Source organism: Catharus ustulatus, chromosome 4 (assembly GCF_009819885.2).
Source record: "Catharus ustulatus isolate bCatUst1 chromosome 4, bCatUst1.pri.v2, whole genome shotgun sequence".
NCBI lineage: Eukaryota > Metazoa > Chordata > Aves > Passeriformes > Turdidae > Catharus > Catharus ustulatus.
The window spans coordinates 74,573,101-74,596,358 of NC_046224.1; the positions used below are offsets into that span (position 1 = coordinate 74,573,101).

The 23,258-nt window shown below is 41.4% G+C and overlaps 1 long non-coding RNA gene across 1 annotated transcript; it reads right to left on the bottom strand.

The window, feature by feature from the left end:
* Positions 1 to 11,497: 11,497 nt before the first annotated feature.
* Positions 11,498 to 23,216, bottom strand: LOC116995108. Its single transcript, XR_004417666.1, has 5 exons — positions 21,276 to 23,216; positions 20,146 to 21,188; positions 15,564 to 15,757; positions 13,726 to 14,014; positions 11,498 to 12,448 (listed from the first exon to the last, which is right to left on the bottom strand). It is a non-coding gene; the product is annotated as an uncharacterized LOC116995108 (long non-coding RNA).
* Between the last annotated feature and the right edge of the window lie 42 nt (positions 23,217 to 23,258).

The following is a 23,258-nucleotide window of genomic DNA, read 5'->3' on the forward strand; positions in this document are numbered from 1 at the left end:
CCTGACCACACAGCTACTTTCCTGACAGCCTTGGCATTTAAGCTCAGATACTCAAAAAATTTCTAGAGGGAATGGAAAAAACTGTTAGTATTTGGATGGAAAAAACTGTTAGTATTTGGGAATGGGAAAATATATTTAAAAACATATACAATAGCTTTCCTATCTGATGTACAAAAGTAGATTCTAAGAAGAAAAAGACAAAGTCTTCCAACATTTCTGAGTCTAGTATGACTTATTTATGGGTATCCAATATTTATTTCATACAAAGATTGCAATAGCTCGCCTCCATGTTATTCTGAAAGCAGCAATTTTCCTTTCTCAGTATCTCATTTTCAAAACCAGCAACTGCTGTTGTTATTAGAAAATTCAATTGGTCCAGTGTCACCCTTCAGAAAACCTATTACAGTTCTGGTTTATTCATTGATCTACCCCCATGTGCATCTGTAGGACCATAGCCCAAGACTCTCCTGGAGCAGGGTTATTAACCTGAGCACCAAAGCTCACAAAAAAGGGCTGGGTGCCGGAAAACCTGATTCCTGTGTTGAAAATTCCCACTGGCTGGGAGTTCTGCTATTTTGGATATCTCTGTAGCAGCCTCCAGCTCAGCAGGACATGCCTGGGCTTTCTGAGCCCTTCCTCGGGCTGGAAGGCTTTAGGGCTGCAATTGTCCCACAGGAATCAGGTTGCGGGTCCATATTAATGTCTGTCTGCAATGAAGTATTTAATTACACAGCACAAAACCTCTCCTTTGACACAAACCACTCCATTTCCTGCATTTCGCATTTGTGCAAAGCACTTCTGTGCACAAGGAAAACACAGTGTAACCTTCACCTCATTAGCTGTAACTTTGGATTTCAAACAAATTCTTTGAGACATTGAGGACACAAGTAATTCCTACTGGGCAAAGTCTCCAAATAGAATAGATTTCTCTGAAGCAAAAGAGAGATCCTAGAAAGGTTTTATAATTCTGTTTTGATTCCACCGGCTCTTATACACAATTTCCTGTATACTTGACAGCTTGTCATTAAAGGATCCCCATTCTTCCTGAGTTTGCATTACAATTAATCCTTTTTTAAGCAAATCACCACAGGCCAGATGGCAAAGTTTAAAACCACCAAAATGCATCCCACCCTTCCTTTCCTTTTTGTGACCTGCATTCATTCTGACAAGCCTGGGGGTTTCTGGCCAGCAGTGGTTTGCACATCACAAGTCACAGGATGCAGAAGCAGCAAAACTCAAAAGAAGAGGCTGAAGCAACAGCCTGGCCCCATTTGCTCCTCCTTGGCCTGGGGTGGTGTAAAAACACAGCCAGGGCCTTCCAAGGAGAAAACAGAGAGAAAAGTCAAGAGAGATGAGAAGTTTCAGCCCAAGTCTAAAAAACCCTAAAATATAATAGGAGCACAGGGGCATATACCTTCACTGACACAGCCTAAGTCAATCTTTGCCCTGAAATTAGACAAGATATCAAGTCCCAGAGAGAATACAAATGTCATGATTGCCAAAGAGATAAGCCAAAGAGAATAGAAAGAGGAACACCACATAATTCTGAGGGTCTCAATTATTTTAGGATTGTTCCAGTAATAATCAGTAATATAGCAAAATATTATATAGTAATGTAATAAAATAATTGAGTAATAATTCTGAGGGTCTCCATTATTTTCAGTTCATTCTTGTTTTGTTCCATACAGTTACATTCCTGAACAAGTATTTGAAATACATGTTTTCCACAACACACTGCAATGGGCAGTTTAAACTGCAGTAATTTCATTTAGTATAACCTAACCATTTAGTTTAACCTAACCTATATACCTTCCAGTGGGAAGGTGCTGTAACCTCTCTTCTCGGGGCTGAACAGCTCGAGCTGTCTCAGCCCATATCCACAGAATGTGCAGACCCAGTGAAATCAGCAGGTTATTAATTTCTCTGCACTCCCTATGGAGGGAAAGGAACCTTCTGGAAAGTAGCAGGATACTACAGATGGCATCATCTAGTGCCTCTCTAAATGAACCCAGCACCTGCATAAACAGAACCCTGAACAAGTTAGTTCAATTATCCCAGTCCTTGGAGAATTTAATGCATCATTATCCTCTTACTTTGGCATCTTTGTAGGCATGAACACACACACAATAAGTCTTCTACCTACATATATATATATATATATAGTATATACCAGTAAAGCACCTTCTTTTGGTTTATAACAATTTCATTTCACTGTTTGCTCTTGTATTTCAATTTTAAGAATGAAGGTGGAAGACTAATGTATGGACTACAACAAGAATGTACAATTAGTGAATAAAAACTATGAAGAAACTGAAATATTTATTTTAAGTTTTAATTTAAATGCAATACTACTGAATAAATGAATATATATCAGCTAAATTCACCCTTTGCTGAAATAAAGGTTCCCCTTGAATATAATTTTGAACAATGGTCAGTGACTGCACTCAACCTGAGACCTGCCAGTAATTGACAAAATGGTTTAGTGGTGAGCTTGAGAGTGCTGGGCTAATGGCTGGAGTCAATGATTTTAATGATCTTTTCCAGCCTAACTAACTGGGTTCAATGATTCCACAAGTCTGTGATGAATGATTCCCACCCCTTAAAGCAGTGAAAGTGGTGTTTTACAGCGGGAAGTGTTGCCATTACCGGTGTCTCACAGGTAGCAGCGTTACATTTTGTGTGTGAAGAGCAGCATCACTGCCCTGTGCTGGCCAAAGCCCTTCCCAAAAGCTGCCCCTACATTCCCACATTCCCTCCGGCTCCTCGCCAAAGCCACCCGCAGGTGGCAATGTTGGATCTGTTTTGCAGGACTGTTACACACAGTGGCCCGAGGATGAGGCACAATGTTGTCTTCTCCTTGTTCGCATTTCCCATTTCATGCATCACTTCTTGTTTGTTTACACCCTACGCCATAAGATGCATTCCAGTGTTGAACTCACTGCTAGTTTGTTGGTACTTGTGCCTCATCTTCCATCATTTACAGATTTCCTAGAGAGACAGGTTCCCTTCCCATGGAGCAATAGAATTTTGGGAGTATGCAAGAATTAGATTTCGTTGAATTCTGTATCTGATGCTTTCTGTAGCTGCTACTGGGCTGACCTTGACAGGGCTCAAAGGAGGTGCAAATCAGCACACTGTGCTCAATACATTTAACACTCCTCTGGGCCACAGATTTATTCCAGGAGCCTCAATACTTTAATTACTGCTACAAGGAAGTGAGAGCATAATTTCTCTTCCTTTTCTTTTTTCAGACATGAAGCTGGCAGACCCAGACCTCATTGTCAAGGACTCTGAGCACAGCAGCAAGGGAAGATGATAACAGCAGGAATTCCAGAATGAATTTTGGCAATCTGTTGTAATGGGGAATACACAGTCAGGAGGTGGAAAGGAGCTTTTGCTCAGCTGTAGCATCTCCTCTGGAGATCATAAAAGGATCATGCACATCTCAGCTCCCAGCTCTCTTACTCACCTAGGTGAGAGAGAAATCCTCACCTTCTTCAGTAGAAGCACTAGAGAGAAACCAGCACTTACAGCTGGTGGCTATCTACTACAGGGAGAAAAAGATGATTTAAAAACCTTAGTTCCTTCTATAACCCTCTTAAACCTAATATTACATGTGTAGTGAAGATCATCAGGTTATATGGCAAAATTATCCTGCATGAGTTGTGAGGCTGGTAAAAGCTGCAACTCCTTTATTTTGGTTATTTTGAATCTATTTTAAACTGAAACATATTGTTTCTTGATAGTCTCCCAGTTTACCAGAGTACCACAGTTACGCCCAATATCCAGTTCCAAACAGGGTGAGAAAGAAAAAGAAACTTATATTCCTATCACAAATTTCAAAGCTCTTGAGGAATAGAAGCAAGCCCCAGAAGGTGCCAGCATTTGCAAGGGGAATAATTAAACCCATCCAAATTTAAGTATTGAATTTAAGAAGTTAGGCACAGGAGGATTCTTCTTTTGTCATTGGACAAAATCAGCATTTTTGGAAGAAGTTCAGCTGTCAAACCTTCTGTGTCAGAGTTGAAAAATTACTATGTTTCTAATTCAGGCATCTAAGGGAACAGGAACTCCTGATTTCCCAATACTCTGTTTTTATAGAAAAAAAAAAAAATCAGATATCTTCTATTATTTTTTTCTTTTTACATTAATTTTCATGAGCATGGGAAAAGTAGCACAGAAGCATTAATAACTAGACTAGAAATCACTGATGATGCTTCAGCTGGGTGCAGCAGCTGAAAAAAACATTGTTGGGTAGCTTATTTCTGATATGTGAGTATTGCTATCCCCCAGGAGAATATGCCAACATTGGAACTTTTATTTCACACACTCTACTAGCAGCAGCCCTGGGATCAAGAAAGAAAAAAACCTTAACAGTAATCCCACCCTCAGAAACCCTCTGGAGAACTTGGTGCTGAGAAACCACATCCTGGAGGCTGCCAGAAGCTCTAACCAGCTCATATATCAAAGCTGGAGTGCAGCCTGTCTGCTCCCCCCAGTCCAGCAAGAGTTAAAATCATTCTCATGGGTCAAGCTACCATGCTAAGAATAAGCAGGAAAATATGCATTACTACACTCTGCAAGATTGTGAATGGATGATGGTGATCAAGACAATGCTTTGATGCTGCATCCAATACATTCCTACATATATTCCAAATCCTGCTTTTCTGTGGATTTAGTGAGCCAGGGGTGAACAGAGGCACGTGGTTTACTTCCATGCTTTAAGCCAGGCAGGCACGCTCACATTTTTTGCCTTTGTTGGCATTCAAACAGGGTAAACTGTCCCCTGAACAAAGCAGTTACAGTAATTTCACGAATACAAGCCGCACCAATTTGACTAAGATTTTGCTCCTAAACCGGAAATGCGGCTAATAAACAGGAGGGGCTAATATGTGAATAATTTTCTGACATTTACAACCTCAGAAGTGCCTGCCAGAGTGCCGAGCCGAGCAGCTGCAAAGTCAGCATTTTGCGATTGTTACAAATGGCTACTCTGTTGCACCGCGGGTGGAGCCTGGCTGCCTGCAGGCAGCACGGGGGGCGGAGAGAGAGGAGGGAGAGGTCTTTCCTTCCCTCCTCTGCCGCAGCCCGGGGAAGAGACTGGGGGGGCCCCGTGCCGTCATTGCTGCGGCTCGAGGAGGAGGCGGGGAACCCGGGCCAGCCCTGCCGCGGCTTGGGGAGGCGGCGGGGGGCTCCGTCCCCACTCGCCACCGTGGGACCGGGGGGGGGCTCTGTCCCCACCCGCTGCCGCGGGAGCGGGGGGGGGCTCCGTCCCTGCCTGCCACCACAGGGCAGTGCCGGGCCGTGGTGACCGAGCCCAGTGGCAGCGGTGGCCGGCCCCCAGTGGCCCCGCCGAGCGGCAGCGCCGGGCTGGGCTACCTGGCCCCGTCAGCAGCCCCTAGCGGGCCGAGCCTGCACAGCCCGAGCCGAGCCAGTAAACCCCGCCCTGCTGCCATTCTGTTACTATTTGGCAACTTTGTTGCACGCGGGTCCTCGCTGTGAACGGCAGAGCGGCTTATACTCGGGTGCGGCTTATTTATGGACAAAGAACAAAATATTTGCCAACACCCAGAGATGCGGCTTATACTCAGTGCGGCTTGTATTCGTGAATTTACTGTAATTTATCCTGGGCTGAAAGGGTAAACTGGGCTGTCACAGTCAGGAGGCATTTCCTCCTCTTGCAGCCTTGGAAAGGTCACACGGTCCCAGCCAAGGAGTCCGTATCAGCACCAGACTCCAGGAGCACATGGGACTGTGGCTCTGCGCTCCTTCCCACTGCTTTTACACATTTCTCAGATGTGGGGATGGATTAAACCCTGAATTGCACTTTCATCTCCCTAAGTCCATCCGAGTTAACTTTCTCAAGGTATGAAGTCATTCAGTAAACAGTAGAAAGAAACAAAAAACCCCCAACCAACTAGCAAACTGGATTGCTCTCTGAGACAACACCTTTCTATTTTGTGACTTGTGCAGAGTGAGCAGCGATTTCAAACCTAGGCACCCAAGAGGCCACCACTATTCCACTTACTGCAGAGGATGTGATTAACCCCAGCAGCGTACCCCAGTGTTTCAGGATGTTCCCCAATCCTGAACAGGTAAAAGTGGTAGGGTGATCTATGTGAATCCTTCAGTCTTCTTATGCCCCATAAAAACCCTCAGATTTTCAGATAAGCATATATTTCCTTTTTTTTTTTTTTAGGAATGCTGTTAATGATAAGGGCTCTAATGGGGGGTTTGATGATTTTATTTCATTTTTTGCCAGCTGTAGAATTTCCCTGGCAAATGTCTTTATCAAGGAAGCAGCACTATCAGAAGTTCAAATTTGGTACTTTAACACAGTAAACAGGACTTTGCTAAACAAGTAGCCAACCCTAAAGGTTTCACTGGGGCTACTTTTTGAAAATATTATTGCTCCATTGAGCAAAAGCCACCCTGGAATATCCTGTGTGAGCAAGTGGGACTAGAGGTCAATAACCTTGGATGCATTTTATTCAACAGATCAAATAGCTGTAAATTATCCCTGAGGTGGGCAAGATTAAGTCAGATAAGAGTTAACTCTAGTGGTCATGCAGAGTTTCAAGACACTGTTCCAAGTCTAGGCATTTTGGAAGCCAGTGATTAAATGCTGGAGGGAAAAAAAAAAAAAGAGAGAGAGAGAAATGTTTTAGATAATTAGAACTATTTATTCAGTGGGAAAGGGCATGAACTGCATTTTTGTAAGGACAAGCAAATGTAGAAGGACCACTACCAGCTTGGTTGGGCACCAAAAGTACATGTTAAGGTTAGATGTTCCCATGTGGGGTGGTAGGCAAAAGGACTCTTGCTGATTTTTTGCTATCTAGGGCTTATTTACCACATCTAACAAAGTGTGGCACAAAGGAAAATGAGGCAGGATGCTGCAGAAACTTTCTTTGTAGGCGTTTGGGTGGTCAAAGCCTTGGTGGGGGGCTTGCAGTAAAAGTTAATTCTGGGGCAACCCTTGCTTTGCATAATGAGAACTTGAACAGTTGGAGGCCTCTGGGAAATGTGGATGTGGCACTCCACCAGCTTGGGGACCATCTGCAGTCACTTTCATTCCTGTCTTCCTCTTAACCATCTAAATGATCAGCCCGTAAATCATCCAGTGGGAATGGCAAAATACCATAAGCCACAGATTCTGAATCAGGAATTCCTGCATCACATCAGTAATTTATAATTGGTTTATAGCATCACTTATAAAAAGATCTGTTTAGAAACAGGTCCAGTTTGGAGTGAGGCATGAGGAGATGGTCTGTTTAAATCATCTGAAAATTACTTCAAATCTGTCTGTGAGAAATGACACTCACTTTTAGAATTGCACAGGTTTAATAAACCTGAATAAAACTACAACAAAAGACTGAATAAGGATAAAGAGCAGTGCTGGGAGTCCCCATGACTGACAACCAGGTGCTCATTTACAAAATGGATGCTCTGCTTTTTATACCCTTATCTCCTCTCAAAGTCTTGTCAATCAACTCATGCTCTGCCTGGTGGATTTTATTTTTTATACCTTGATGGGAGGTCAGATGTCATTATGCTGCACCTCCTAGTAACAAATCAGCCCTCCCCAAATACCCCAATTATCAGGCTGTTACAAGGGGAAGAGGAACACATATTATAATAACATAACTGCATATCTACAAGACTTCTCTTAACACACTGTCTTGGTTTGAAAGATAGTTGTCTGTTAAGGAGGGCAGGAGCCTCTCTTGAAATGGAAAATGTAAAGGTCCAGTGATGATGTGGAAGGGTCTGGTTTTCCTCTGGAATCCAGTGGAAAAAGCAGCTCTGATGACCCAAATCTCAGTTTTTATCTGGGTAGGGAATGCTTGGCTCCTCCCCCTGGCTGAAGCATCATCCCATGGGATGATGGAATTTATCAGTCATGCACTGGGACTCCATGGCCCGTTAACAGAAAATACCATCCTGGACGAAGGATGGGTTGTGGAAAAAAATAAAGAACACTGCCCCAACTGGTTTTAGCAGAGAACGCACACTGCTGGCTACATCCTGCATTACAACCCTAGACACATCCACACAATATTCATCTTTTAGTTGTGAGCCATCACACCACCCTTCTCTAGCACTGTCCAAATACAAGTAAAACTGAACATAAACACAAATGTAGTAGTTTTCTTTACTCCCCATTTCTCTTCCTCTACAGGTGTTCTAAACATAGACAGCTCAGATTAAATCTGCATTTAAACTCTATGTCTGGATCTGAATTTCCTCTCTCAAATGGTACAAACCACAATCCCAGATCCAAACATCCAAGGTAAAAAAAAACAAAAACCAAACAAACATTGGACACTAAAGAAAACCTTGGGAAGCATGAGGCATTCTAAACCAACTCGCCCTAAGCCAGCCAGTGTGAGCTCAAAATTGAAGCTGAACTCTCACCCACATATGAGCTATGGACTCCTGGATTATAAGCACAAATCACTCCTTAAAAAGCAATTTTTTTATCGCACTTACTTTGAAAAGGAACATGCAGAACCCAAAACACGCAGTGAGTTCCAGACATAACTGTCCCTGCAGCTGGAAGCCCGGCTCAGGGTCCCTGTCCAACAGGAGCCTCTGCCAGCCCCTCTGTCCTGGGGCTGGGGGCACACAGAACCTGTTCCCTGCGCTGGAACCGCGTGGCCTCGCACAGGGGACACACAGGCAGAGTTGGTACCCACCTGCACGCCCAGGCTGCCCCAGGCAGTGTCCTCAGTGTCACCCCTGGCTCAGGCTGCCCAGATCTGCTCTCCCACCTCACCCAGCATCCAGGGCTCTCATCTAACCCAGGCTGACTGCCAAGCATTTAGCTGCAATCCATTTCCAGCCTCACTGGTGTTGCCACAGGCATACTTGCCTTATGAAAAGAAATTCACCATTTAGGGGCTGCCTTTTTCCCCCCACAGCCAAATACTGCTCTTGTGTCTGCCTGAAAAGAGTGGGAACCATGGAACAAACATTATTTTAAATGGTTCAAGTAAAGATTTTGGTTTAAGGAGCAGCAATCTGCAATAATGTGTAATGGTATAGGCTGTATCAGTATGCTGATAGCAAACAATAGGAAAATATTACATATACCATTTATACATGTGAACTGTGCAAAAACAAGAGTGGTATCAAATAACCAGATGAACAGCAGAGGTATTTATTGGACAAGAAAACCAAGCAACAGACTCTACATCCAGACAACAAAGGTGGAGGCATTCTAACATGCCTAAATCCTGATTCTCAATTCTGACCTAACAACTTTGGATAGCAGGTTTGGGAGACAAAAAAAAAAAAAAAAAAGAGAATTTTGCCATAACAAAAAAAACCCCCAGTTCACAAAAACATTGCATTGTTTCAAAACCTATTCAAAAATTATTTTTCTGGGGGGGGTGGGGTGGGGGCAGTGGAGGAGGAGTGGAAAACGTTTAAATATTAGTAAAGCTATTTTTTCAGTAGGTTTTGCTCCAACTCCCCTAGTAATCCTCACTCAGCTTTACAACCCATTGATATGCCCACAGCCAGCTCCTTCCAGCTCTTACAAGTTCAGCTCATTGCCAGTCCTTATCACTTGACCAAGATCATTTCTTTGAGGGCTTAGCCTTGCAAATTACTGATATTCTGCTCCCAGCCTACAAAGCACTTGGGCAGACATTAGGTTTCAGTGGAACTGTTGATGGAGTTAGAGTTAAGACTTGAGTACTATTTTGGATCAGGGCCAGAGCAGGTTTTTCTTCAGAGGATTAAGTCCTAAACCTCCCTGCAGAAATGGTTCTGTTCCAGTTTTTTTTTACCCATCGGTTTGTTCTGAATTTCTTCATTTGCTTTCATCTTTTAGAGGAAAATCAACGCCCCAGGCCCGGCTCACTCATATATTGTTGCTCTTTTACATGAGCATAATAACTTCAATGAAGTGTCTTAAATCAGATGTGGGAAAATGATTATCTGGGTGAATGGATGTGTTGATGCACTGCTGGTTTCAGACAGCTGGGCACTAGCAAAAAACTCTTCCCCACTGTACAGTTGCATAAAACTGTACCAAAGAGTCATTTTTCTCCTCTTTGTGATAAGAATGAAATAAGCACAGGGTCTTTGCCAACAAGATAATCACAAGCTCTTCTTGATAACAAGCATGAACCAAGAGGGCCTAAACAAGGAAGAGAGCAAGGGAATTAAAATCCATTATTCCAAAAAGGTTTAGAGGCCTGCATGGTTAGGGGAGATCATTCATTTTTAGATGTAGCAAGTTTAAAAAACAAGTTAATAATGTTTCTGGAAAAAATCACTGAGGCAGAAATCTGTGGCATGCCAGGGAATAAATCCTCATTTTTGTGGGCGAGGTGTTGGAAAATTTCGGTTTCCTTTTTCTAATTGATTTCAAAATCTATCAAAGTGGGCCCTTCATATTGCTCTAGACTTCAACTCCCATGCAATTTCACCATGGGTTTTTTCAGTTTAAAATTATTTGACAAAATTTTCTGAGTAATATTTTATCATTTCCACAGGGAGCTACACTTGACAGCATTTTAGTGCATGTTGATGGGCAAAATCTGCTCTGTCCTTGCCAATAGGATGCAGAATGAGTGATGCAATCTCTTGACTTCCACGGAGTTTCTCTCCATAGCTCTTATGAAAGATCAGACTAAACTTGAGCATGGGAGTGGATTTCCAGCTCACAGCAACTTTTGCAGTTTAATAGAGCAATAGAAAGTATTCACATCTCGTGGCAAAGCTGGCCAGAGCTCATTTCAGGCTGTGTAACAGAAAAACTACATAAGAAGCAAAGCAAATCCTTTCAAAGTCAATCATCTGGTAAAAGCTCCATTCTTTATTGACTGAAATGCATCTTGTCTAATCTAGTAAACAACAATACCAGCTCACTGTAAGGCAAATCATTCTTAGCAGGTTGTTCCTACTTTCAACTCACTAAAAGTGCTAGAATGCTCAATATTTGGTATTTTTATTAAAGAGACACACCGCTTCTAATGCAGTAAACAATTAATGAATCCTGATTTTCTTCAATATTTTGAGCTCTTAGTTGCTCTTTTTCAAAGAATTATTATTTGACCATCCCAACAAAAAAAGTCTGGACCCAAAGACTATCCCTTTGTTCTGGAGTCTGGGTGTAGCCTAATTTAAGCAGCAAGAATGGATTTTAAAAATCTTTAGAAATCTGTAATTCTATTGGTATCTCTTGAAGTAATTAAAAATCTATTTATCTGTATGGCCCTTCCTATAGGTGAATGCTCCATAACACTGTTGTGGCACCTTTACTGCATGCAAATCTTAGAAGGAAAACTATTTCCTTTCACAGCAGCTGCAGTCCCCAAATCTACTGAATTATCTCTCTGTTTATAAGGTATTGCAATATTAGTGTCTTCTGTACAGTTTCAGATCAAATATCCATCTTGTGAGATGTTTCAGTACATTACATAAAAAAAAAAAAGCAAGAACACACACAATAGGAAATTCCAGATTTAATCTACCCAAAGACTCCATCATTCACCTTCACTAGGTGTATACCCAGTGATACATTTCTTAATTACATGATGCAAATGATTATTTCCCCCCTGGAACTCAGCCTTTTCCACCAAGCCTCACCCTGAAGGACAAAGTTGCAGATAATCCACCTTTGGAGCACTTGGCTCCCAGCAATTGTCTCCTGAAGCCTTTAGGACCAATTAAGGCTATCAGAAATCAGCAAAGCTTGCCTATTGGCAAAGACCACAGCTCCAGGACCACATTTCCTATTCCTTGCCAAAGTGAGCTCTACCTGTAGCTCTAAGGAGCAGTAGAGCTGTAAAATACCTGAATTCAGGTCAAAATTCAGTTTTGTCTCCAAACCCAGCCTCTGTGTGTGCCCACACCCCCTCCCTTTCCCAAATCTTAAAAAGGTGAAATTTTTTACAGAAGAAAAAACATAACTCACTCATTTTCATAGCTGACATTAATTCTACTTAGTAAAAATCAAACCAAGAAATACTGGAGAGATAAATTCTACTGTGGAATAAAATTGCCTTCCATTTTTTTCACTTTGCCATGATTTACCTGTAATCTCAATGAATGTAATATCTCAACCTTCAACAAGCATAAAATCCATTTTTGCCATAGTATTATAAAAAATATTCACTCATATTCAGTCACTGAAAAAGTCTCCTCATTATTTGCCATCATTAAAGAATTTCAAAACTGGAACCATCATTCCTTTCTGCAAAGTAAAACAGTATATTCTTCTAATCTTTGAGAAACATTGGACTCTCCACATTTTCAAAGCCTTCAACTCTGCCATTCAGGTCTTCAGAACAGCCAAAGGAGCAATGAATTAATTTTTCAGCAGTGGACAAATCCACAACTTGGGATACATTTGAGTAATTACCTGCTTTGAAGGATCAGTGGCCAAAACCAAAACCACATCCCTTTAAAACAGCAGTCATTGTTCTTCCATCTGAAAGAAAAATGAGAATATTTTAGCATAAACAAGAAGCTTTAAGCTCAACATAACTCAAATAAGTGGGGGATTCTTGGAAAGCAAAACTTGTATGTGATATCTGAATTGTGTGGTTTCTACTCCAGCCTACTCTTCTATAACAAATACACCCTGGATTTCAGACATTTATTCTTCTTAAAGAGAAATTTAAAAAAAACCCCAAAAGCTTAAATTCTAAGAAACTATGCTGCAATTATTATAATTATTTTCATGGGGTTTTTTTAAACTCCATTTATAGGCAATTATCTTAGTCTGTCATTAGTAATTGGTGGAAAGTTTTCTTGTGCATAAACAAAGCAGGCCTTATGGCAATAAGTGCTATCTTTAGGAATCTATTAAAAAATATTTTTGCCTATTCCTGCCAGAAAGCATGACCTCTTTTTTAATGACACAATTATCATAATTATTGAATATTTCCATTACAGTCAACTCATTTAAGCATGCACCTTGATAAAAAAGAATTACATAAAGGCATTGAAATAAAAAATCCAAGCTCAGACCACAGAATCCTGGAATAATCCAGGTTGGATGCCCCCTCAGCACTACTAGAAGCAGGCTCAGCACTGCAGGCAGACCTGCCTGCACTCAGCTCTTAAAATAGGTTGCCATTCTTGCACAGGACCTTGGTTTTAAAAGTGGTGCTTAAATGGGAATATTGCTGGCTGAGAAAAAGAGTCTCAAACACAGAGATGTCTAATTGTTTCCAATACTTTCTTCAGCTATTCCCAATTAATTGATAAAGCTTTTCAGAGTTCAAGTATTAAACTGGGCAGACAGAGAGTCTGAAGACTCCACCCAGTTCTTTTTGGAAATGCTGACTCAGACAGTGCCAATGTACTAAATAACAGAGATAAAGCATTTCTCATTATGATTTGGCTGCAGTGCTATTCTACAGTCTCAGCAGTTTGAAACCCAGCACATCACAAAAAAGGAGATAATGGTCTGGTTTTGGGTGGTTTTTTCCTCTATTTGTTGTTTTTGTTGTTGTTGTTGTTCTGTTTCTCCTATGCATTAAATAAAAAAATTCCAAGAATTTTGGTAAAGTTCCTTTCTAGAAGTTCCCTTCTGTGCCAGAAACTGTCTGGCTACCACATTTCAAAGCCTTTACATCACACAGAGCACTCAATGAGCCTTTCCCAATAACTTCAGAGCTTGTGTGCAACAACAATTCATGGCTGATGTAGATATTAATAAATATTTCTACAAGTCAGGACCTCTACACGCCATCTCCTTACCTGGCACACCTAAGGGAGTGATGAGTCTCAACAAGCAAAGGCATTAATTCCAAGAAATTACACAGGGAGGCTGAATACATCTGCTCCCTCTGTAAGCAGGGATTAGGATTTGCTGCTGTTACACCAAGAACCAGGCTCTGCAGGTGTTCTGAGTTACCTTCCTTGTCTCCACTGACACCAGAGCAGCACCCAGATGAGTCTCCTTTCCTTAAATTAAAGCCCTCCAGAATCATGAAACCAAATCCCCAGTTTTTGGTTGTGTACAGGGTAGTTAAAATGTCTTTTCAAGCTGGAATACACAGAAAACAGGATTTAATAAACAGTCCTTCTGCTGGTGGTCATTTAGCTCTGCAGAGTTTTTGTTCAAGAAATACAATCTTCCACTCAGTCATGCGAAAAATGAAAAAAAAAATCAGGAAAAAGTGTCAAAATATAGGATGAGTGTTCAACGCTTGTACAAATGAAAGATAAATTTGCACCCCATTAGGAAAATTTCAGTGCATTAACAGTCTAATCTTAAGACCTCAGTATGTTTCTTCCATAACATTAATCTAAATGCATTTTAATAGCTCAAAGCAGCACCTAGGTTTCTCTAATTATCATTCAAAAGAAGCTCACAAGCAATTAGGAGCTTTACATTTCTTAATATACATTAATATACATTTCTTACTTGACCAGTAACTTAATCAGAGCTTTAACACAGTAGAAGCGTTGTAAAGAATAAATTGCTTTCTTTCTTGAAGGCAAACATTTTTACACTGGATTGTTTTCAGAGGTTATTTTTAGTTTGGCTGGATGGTTAGCAGAGTTTTGGTGCTTGTAGGATTTGTATAAATCATGGAAGAAGGTGACTTAATGATGCAGATGGTACAAGGCCATGGAATGCACATGCTGCCTGACTTAAAGGAGACATAAAACACGTCCCTCTCACCATGGCATCCCCAGAATACCTAAAACGGTTTTTATCTTTGTTTTATTTGAAAGCCAGCCTAGTAATTCAAATTTCTAAATGCAGCTTGTGCCTTTGAAGAGGTGCCACCCTGAGCCCCATAGCTGTGTGTCTCTGGGGATGGCCACTTCAGAGGAAGGGCTGTGGTTGTCAGGGGGACAGCACTGGAGTTCAGCACTTTAGTGCTCCTCCTAAAAGCCCAGCTGTCCACCCCATTCAGACTCACAAGAAAGTGCAATCAAGCTCTTTACTGAGCTGCAAGTGATTATGGTGGTTGCCTCAGATCTTACAATGAAGCCAGACAGACCATAGCTCACAATTAAAGTGGCTGTAAAAAGTCTTGGTTGTAAAAGTGGGAGGAAGACAAAAGCAGGAGCTGAGACTAAGTTTGTTGAGTGAAAAGCTCTTCGGTGTGACACAGTATGAAGCTGTTCAGAATGATGCTGTTGTGGTCTGGAGAGCAAAAAATTATCCATGGAGCAAAACTACATACAGGATTGTGCCATAATAGATGTAATAACAGATTTCTCATCTTCTGTAAAAACAAGAATGAAAGCCACAAACTTTTTGGCTACTGCTTGGAAAGCTCTAACACAGAACCAGTATTTACAAAATACTGAACCACCATTCTCTGAACATCAGCCTCACATGAGAGATGACAGATTCCACGTCCATTAATTAAACCACTCACAAGATGAATACTGATCCAATTAACAGGCATTTTAGGCAAGAGTTCCTGTTCTCAAAAGCAGCAGAGAACTCAGAAAATATACTTAAGAATTCTTCATTAATATCGTGACCTCTTAAAATTTGGAATGCAAATACCTTTCAACACTTTTTTACCAAGATTTTTTGTTAGCAACTCATTAACTTTTTTCAGTAGTAATACCTGAAACCATTTCTGCTCTGTTCATCAGTGTTACTTCACCAAAAAGAGCTTCTCTTGTCTCCTTGTTTTGTCTCAAGGTCACCAGTGAGCTGTTGTTTTGGTGTTTCAGTCTGGAGACAACAGAAAAGTCTCAATATTTCATCCTTCTCTGCAAGGATATTCTTCAGATAAACTCTGTCCTTTACCAGATGGAACTAGAATATATAAACAAAAATCATCTCGACTGTGGGACAGGTACTGGTCTTTTTTTAAGGTTTCACAGTTTAGAATAAATTACACCCACACCAGGCAAAATATTATAAAATTCTTATTACTAAGCTATTTCATTTGATATATTCTTTCCCAGTGCCCATTTTCTCTGCGCCTGTATGCATTAAGAGGCTGAACTGCAACATTTTGCCACTGGAGAAAAAGTGATATTTCTTTCCTGAGACAGAACATTCAGGTAAAAAATGAAAAAAACTATATACCATTGGACAGCATATTCTTTAACCATGCAAGAATATTGCAGCTATATTCATTGTTCTAAATTATAAGTTTCCTGTGGAATTTATATTTCTAACTGAAGCCAAAACAAAAAAATCAATTAAACTAATTTGAAGTATTAGCTCTAAGTATTTCAAAATGAAACATTTATTCTTTTAATCTTTTTTCCAACTACATTTCCAAAGCACTTAATGAATTTTTAAAATACATTTTATTATGGATGATACCATGGCAATTAAGGGTATATCACAGGCATTAGAGAATACTGTTTCTTGATGTGTTCCTGCAATCTTACCATCGATGGATACCGAAATAATGAACAGTTTATATAAACTAGGGACTGCTTATTTAGTTAATCTCCATAAGCATGTTACACTGTTTTCCATGGGATTTGTGTTTATATGAAAACGGGAACCCTGGGTAAAGAACTAGAGACTTGGTCTTAAGGGGTTTTTTTTCTGCAGTTTTAATTACTGCTTTTTATTGAATCCTTCAAGCTGTGCCATCCATTGAGCAGGGAGTCCATGGAAATGTAACATGTGCTTAAAAGTTCCTGAAAATCTGGCATTACTAGCTGCTTTTTAAAATAGGTCCTTTCAGAGGTTCTCTACCTCACATGATAACAAGCTGGGAGATTTGGGCTTGTAATATCAATTTTTTGACATTTTCTTCCCTTTCACTGGAGGGTATCTCTGACTGTTTCTCTCATTCGGTCCTAACAAACTTTTATGTTGGTTTATTAATCCTTCATGTACAAATTGTCTTTGTTGATGCCTGAAACTTCCAGCACACACAGAGTCTCAGAAACCAGAAACTTTGACAGGGAATATGATAACAGTAATTAGTACCCAAAAGCTAGACTAATTAGCAGTAATGATTTCCAGATGAGGATGGATAATCCACTAGTGCCATCACCCTGTGTCCTACAGTCACAGAAATGCTCAGCATTGGATAACAGCTACAACTCTTTCCTAATTCTGGAAGAGCTGATTGCCTTTACCAGCTGTGCCTGAACACAGGAGTCCGTATAAATTCCTTGATCACCTCATACATCATGAATTCAGGGATAGCTCTAAAGAAGTATTTAGATGACACTAACACGTCAAGTATTTCAATAGTTGGTTTTTTGTTTTTGTTTTTTTTTTTTCTTTTAGATTTAGCACCCAAATATTGTGGAGCAAAGTGGCAGCATAAATCCCAGTGCATCATTGTCTAAAACAGCACCAAAAAGAAGGAATACACTTAAAGACAAAATTACATAGTCCAAGCACACATGGGAGAAGAGAAGAAATAATTTAACCCCCAACAGCCCTGGGTAGGTGAATCAGATTTGAGTTGGCAAGACTCATGGGCAGCAGATCATCCTTGACTGGAAAGTGTACTTGCTACTTTTCTTTCAGTATGTTTTCAAAAAGTGTCACCATCCCATGGTGACAAAGGGTGTAAAATATTCCTTAGCACAACAGGCAATGGTCATAACATTTTTGCAGGCAAACATTTATCAAATTGATGTTAGGTATTATGGCAAGGAGGAGTTTTAAGGGCTAGACTCGAAGAAGGGTGATGAATTATCTTTATGTGAGCCCCTCCCAAATGCAGCAGCAGACAGGACAGGGCAAAGCACATCTCTGGAGAATTTATAAACATCCATGTGCGTCTTGGGCCAAGGTCACACGCCCTCAAAGCACACACTGCAAGGACAGGCACACACCCTCTAAGCTAAGGAACACAAGCTTTACCTTGCAGTGCATTCCTGAGCTCATTTAAACCTTGGCCCTGAGAATGGACTTGCATCTGAAAGATTTGGGTAAGAGAAGTCAGGATCTGATCAGGCACAGACAAAGATTCCTGTTTAAAATCCACATCAACTTATGTCTCCCCTTGATGCAAGTACAGAAGAACTGTTTCACAGAAGATGAAATGGCCCAGTGAAGGAAACAGGGAATATGCTTGCCAAGACACTCTTCTGTCAAAGCCACTGCTGGGATTCAGAATAGAAGATGGACAAGAGCTCTCCTGCCCCTGCAGGCCTGCCAGGATGGCTGGTGCTGCAGTGAGCTGAAAGCAGCTGCTCCTCAGCTCAGCTCCTTGGACAGAGCTGTGTTCCCTCCCTCCAGGTGTGACCATGCCCCAACTCCCAGCAGTCACTCAGGGTCTTGAGGAGATTAACAAAGGCAGCAATTTCCCTTTCCCATTCTCTTGCTTAATCAGAAGGAAGGAGGTAGAAAAAAGATGCAAGGCATAAAACTCCAGATGTTGTCGACACCAATATCTGGTTCCACTGGAGAATCTGAACATTGAAGCAATGATGAATTGCAGTGGGGTCCCCATGGCAATCCAGATTGCAATCATAATACCACTGAGGGAGAAAAAGGGCTAGCATTCATTAATGTGAACAGCAAATGAATTTATGACAATTTCCATTGCTCCTTTCAAAGAACGTGAATACATCTGTAAGAAATTAAGATGACACACCAGTGTAACTCATTCATTAATAAAGTCTGGGATTGCACATTTGTTGCAAAATTTGTTGTGTTTGTTACCAGTGGGTTTTAATTCTATTAGTGTACTTTATTAAAACCATAACACAAATCTCTCTAGCAGAAGAGCTCTAGCCCACTTGCAGATTATTCTGTAGGTGATTTAATTTTTAGTTTAAATTTACTTTGCTGCAGAAACAGAACTTGTTCAGGTTTACAGTGAATAGATATTTAATCATTACAAAATATGTGCAAGAGTTACAGTCACCCTGCTTTCTTTTTGATGATGCAGCAATTAAATTTACATTAACAAAAACCTATTAAACAATCTCTCTGTAAGGGAGAGAAAACAATACCAGAAGAACAAACCCTAAACAAAGAGCAAACCGAATAACAACACACCAAACTGTGGTGGGATCAGAGCTGTGTGCCCACAAGTGTGGACTCTCAGCCCATTTTTAAGGACAGACTCTCAGGACACAACATGGGAAGAAACAAAGATTAGCAGAATTTTAACTCCATAATGATATGTAGTGTATCTGTTGGCCATGTGTTCTAAGCCAGGAGCTGACACCTCGCTCCTCCACTTGGCAGTAGCAGCTGCTGAGCTGTGCCTCAGCTTTGCTCATGCTTCACTGTTAAATATACCTGATAAAAATCTTGCTACTGCAAGGAACCCAAGCTGTGCATTTATATCTCTGCACAAATGTGCCAAAGGCCTGCTGAGACACAAGGTCTGCATTAGAACAGAGGCATTGGCACTTGTGAGATCCACACTGCACTGTGAAGAGCATCCCATGTTCATCTCCTGTGCCTTGTTTTGGCACCCCATGGGACAAAATGTTAAACCTGGGTTCTGCAGGCAGTTCCACAAGTGGTACTGATGGGCAAGCTGCATGTCCTCTGGCCACTCCGTTAAACCTGTCCATGTAAGGTAAAACACAAAAAAAACACACACAGGATTGTGGTCTTATTTATTCCACTAGGAATAAACACTTCTAACTAATAAAGCCTGTGTAATGTATTTGATTTTTCTTCTACATACTGCAGAAAAACTGGAGTGGAAAAGAAGTTATAAGTACTTAGCTTACACTCGAGAAAATCCATCACTATAAAATCAGCATTTCATAGGCTACCAGGGAAAATGAGAAAATGCAATATTAATTTAAAACAGCAATATTTCATATTGACTACAAACCAAATTAACAGCAAAGTTCATCCATAATTTCATGACAAAGTTGCAATATTTTCCACTGTGCTAGATTAGTGTAACTGAGCAGATTTATGTACATTGCCGAGAGCCAACACAAAAACATTTGGAAGATATTCTATGAAAATTAAGAAAACAATCTGAATCCTTCCCTGTAAACCTTTGGTAATAGCTGCAAACACTGTGTTAACATGCTATTTATTGGGTAATTTTTCTACTAGTTATCAAATACCACCTCAGCTCCCAGCAGAAGGGCTGGAAGGAAGGGTGAAAAAATAAACCAAGTCACAGATTTGCTTTTTAATGCAAGCTCTGACCAGATGTGCTTTGTTCTAGACCAGATCTGGGCTGTTCTCTACAACAGCAGCCAAGACAGCAGCCCTGAGCTGAACAGCCCCTTTCTTACCGCAGGAATTGCTCCAGAGGGGTCTGTTCTCTCATCCATGCCACCAGTGGCACAATGTGCTCCACAGTTTGGGACTCAGCTGCACAGAGGTGCTCAGAAGATGAAATGAGCTCTGCAGGATTCAGAGACTCCTAAGGGGCCTTCTGGAATCTGTGTCTTGTTTTTCATCTCTCATGAATCTCAACAAACCCTGTACTCAAGTCTCATTTTGGAAGTTGTTGAAACCTACAGAATTGCCATCTATAATGGGATTTCCAGCTTCAAAAGGAAAGCAAAACAAACAAACAAATCGAAACCCAAACAAAAAAAACAACAACCCACAACTTCAGCTCCTTTCTTGCTCGTGTTCTTCACATGTTAGCTGTCAGGCCTGCAGGGTCACACCAGTCCTCTCTCCCACCTTTCAGGAATCAAATGGCATTGGATTTTACAAAAAAGACACCTTCAGAAAACACACCAGAAGTATCCAGGATGAAAAAATAAGCCAGTGAAAGTGCTTGACATGAAAAAGTAGCACCTCCAGACCAGGCAGAAAGAATTCTCTGGACTTTGGCAGCACCTGGGTACATCTTTTTAACCCTGTAAAGTATTGTTTAGTGGTACTTGAAATTGTGAGTCTTTCTAAAATTCTTCTGTCAGCTGTAACTGCCTGGATGAACTTCTGTTAATCAATCCTGAAGATGGTTAAGGATTGTGTTTTGACTTAAGAACATGTGGCTTCATTGGCATTTCAAGCTGTTCACACTCCTATTTCCTTATCTGCTCCTCAGCCATCAAGGTTTCTGGTGAAGAAGGGGAGTCCAAAGCTCAGACTGCAGTCCAAAGCTCTGACTACAGGCTAGACCATAAATGAACCAAAATTCTTGTTGTGGACCACTAGTGACATCTTCCTAAGTAAAAATAAAATCAGGGAGCTAAGCCAGATATGTCCCACACATCTGTAGGAAAGGAGTGTACCAAGAGGAGTGAGTTTCCCTCAACTTCATTTCAGCCACTAATTCCCATAAGAAAGCAATCTCCTTGTGCTGGGATTGTTCTTCCTCCTGGAGAAACAAGAACAATATTTTTACATATCCCAAAGTGCTATTTTCAAAAATCAACTAAGCTGTAAAGCAGTATGTGAAACTCACCACGAGGCAAGAGGGAGAAACCTAAGAACACTTTCCTCTGATGGATGGGAGAGTTCTCCAGATTTTCTGCTGAATGAACCTGAATTCAGACTGACAGCTCACAGATCATCAAGGATCAGACCCCAGCTTGCTTCCCTTCTCTCAAATGTTCATAAAATGGAAAGGCAGAAAAGGAACCCCCATCCTCCAGGCAGTCAGCCACCTGATGGACTGCACTCATTGATCTCATTTCCTGTGCCAGGGTAACACTCATAAGCACATTTTTTGATCAGCACAAATGGCAAAATATTGAGAAAATACACCATGCCAGCCACAACAGCCAAAAATCCATTGCTTATGACAAAGCAAGGTGGCCCTTGAACGACAGGATTAAAGACTAAGGCTTTCAAAATCCATTTTGGGTAGGAAAAGACCACCCAAAACCTCATCAACATTATGAAGCACAGTGAGCAGACATAAAAAACAGCAACTGGAGCACTCCTGGACCAGATTTGGGTCTCAACCCTCTGAAATCTTTGCCTGTGTCCATGATTAATGTTTACTGAATTCTTCACCAATAAGAGGCTTCAGCACAAGCTGGCAGCACAGCCACTGGGATTTTAATGACCAATAAATTATCTGCTGTTTTGGAAAAGCCAGTTATCGTATTTAATTTGACAGCCCCATGCAGGGTGAATTCCATAGACACAAAACAAATGTCAGGCCTCGAGACTAACACACATTTCCCCAGATGCAAAATACACATCAGTTGCTCTCTTAGGAGGATAGAAAAAGCTAATGCCTCTAAATTATGCAAACCCAGCAGAGAGAGAAGCCTTAAAGCCTTTGCTTTTAAGAAGTAAAGCATAAACCACACTACTGCTTTCATATCTGCCTTCTATTTTTTTTTTCTGGTTTTTTTTTTTTTTGTTTGTTTTTTTGGTTTTTTTTTCCGTGATATGCAATGAAACTTTTTTGAGATCTGCTCCTGAGTGCCTGCAACTGGCACTTCTTAGAGGGAATTAGGTTCTCATTTCTCCTCAGCACTGCCACCCTGCCCCCTTAACACTTGTCTTGCTCCTGTAGAAAGACTTGGACCATGGCAGATCTTTTCCAATCCAACTTCTATTTATTTTTGTATGAAGGAAGACAATGAGGGAAGAGCTTTTTCTTTTCCTCATCTGGTATCTCATTCAGATCTGAGTTGGAACAGAAACAGAGGAGGAACATCCACTGAACTCTAAGTGTTTTCCAGCTCTGGTTCACATCTGTTACTAATGTATCTTTATATTACTGGATAGTTTAATAAACAAGGAAGTAAGAGCTGTCCGGTGAATTCGGTCCTGTCATCCCAGAGCTTGATCCCCGGCTCTGACACGAACCTCTTGCAGAAGCCGGATGCATTTACATGATTCCTCCTGCCCATTGGCAAATTGAAATAACACTTTCTTCTGCCATAAGCCAAGTGCAGAAGTCGGGAGGAAAAACTCAGAGCAAAAAGGAAAAGCTCAGGGCAAAAAGGGAAAGCTCAGAGCAAAAAGGGAAAGCTCGGAATAAAAAGTTGGTGCTACTGGAAAGCAGCGTGATGGGGCAGCAGCCCTGCGGTCACTTTGCTGTCACACGTGTCAGGACAGGGACACTGGCTCTGCACAGGGTGGCGCAGGCCGGTGCTGCTGAGCAGCGCAGAGAGCGGGACAGGGAAGGAGAGCACTTGAGATGCTAAAATAAACTGAGGGGCAGCCTTGGCCGGACCCGCTGCAAGCGCTCGTTCAGAGTCCGTGCAGTGAGCAGCAGCTGTTGTCCCACACAATTAAAGGCTGCGGCACCGCCGAATTGCAGGGCTGCGTCCCTTCCTCCCCGGGCGACACCGCGAGGGGACGGAGCCACCTCGGCCGCCCTCTGTGTCCCTTCCTCCCACTCCGCATCCCTGCCGCTCCTCTCCGCATCCCTGCCGCTCCCCTCCGCATCCCTCCCGTTCCTCTCCGCATCCCTGCCGCTCCCCTC